Raw genomic sequence first — 1,374 nt, 5'->3', positions numbered from 1 at the left:
AACTAGCATTGCCCACGTTAGTGGTCACATTAAGACCACTAACGTGAAAGTTAACGTGAAGCTAAGATTGATGAGCCAACGTTAGTGACACTCACCTATGTCACTAACGTTGGAGATGGCATTCACTACCACGTTAGAAGCCACGTTAACTTAGTTAACGCGAGCTCTAACGTGGAGAGTAGGGGCACTTGGAGCATTAGTGACAAAGGTGAGTGCCACTAACGCTCTTGAAGATGAGGCATACCCACGTTAAGAGCTACGTTAGTTACACTAACGTGAACTCTAACGTAGGGACAAGGGGCACAAGGCAACGTTATAAGGCAAACGTTAGTGGTAACGTTAGTGCCACTAACGTTGGAGTTTACGTGGGTTATATGGGGTTGGAACGTTAGGAAAAAGGTGATTTCCACTAACGTTCTCGAACCCACAATTTCACTTAACGTTAACTTCACTAAAGCCCATGCCTAGTTTCATACTTTTCTGCAAGCTGAGCCCACTAAAGGTTGTAACTACTACAACTCAAGATCTAAGTCCCACATCCAAGACATGAAGAACTCACTAGAAGATCAAGAGAAGTAGTATATATAGGAGAAGTTTTGAACTATAGAGAAGCTTGGCACTTTGGAGAACTACCCTCTGTATATTTACCTTTCTGCACTTTTAGCTAGGATGTATTCTTTTCTGCCATTTTCCATTTCTAGAGCTATGAATAACTAAACCCCTTTCATTGGGTTAGGGAGCTCCGTTGTAATTTGATGGATCAATTATAGTTTTCATTATCCTCTTCTTTTCTCTCTTTTGATTTACTAGAAAGCTTTCAATCTTAATTCAATTGGTTAGTTGTCTTGGAAAAGAAACTCTCCATAATTGGATCTCCTCTGAGCCTTGGAAAAGGGATGAGGAGATCATGCTAGAAAAGCTTTATCATGTTGGACCAAATTGAGGTCTGGGCAGAAATAGTGACATGTAATCCTTCCAACACTTTGATTTGGAAATACATGTGGTATAATCAGTGACCACACTTTATCTCTTCCCATGAGCAACTAAATCAAGGAATTGGTCAATTGTTCAAGCTTAGAGAGATTGGGTTGCCAAGGAATTGGAACCCAATCACTTAAGATTGCCAAGGAGATCAATAGATGCTTTGATTGAGGAAGAGATGAAAATGAATTTGATCCAGAGAATACAACATCTCCTGAGCCCAATTAATTCCCCATTTCTGATCTTACCCATTCTCTTTACTTTCCGCATTTATTTGCATGCTCATTTCTCCAAATCCCTATATAAGATTCTGCACTTTATTTTCTGCTATTTACTTTCCCGCCATTTAATTTTCTGCAATTCTCAAACTACATTCTGTTTAGCTCAACTAGC

The sequence above is a fragment of the Arachis hypogaea genome, chromosome 5 (assembly GCF_003086295.3).
Source record: "Arachis hypogaea cultivar Tifrunner chromosome 5, arahy.Tifrunner.gnm2.J5K5, whole genome shotgun sequence".
NCBI classification, from domain to species: Eukaryota; Viridiplantae; Streptophyta; class Magnoliopsida; order Fabales; family Fabaceae; genus Arachis; species Arachis hypogaea.
This window is presented reverse-complemented; position numbering follows the sequence as displayed.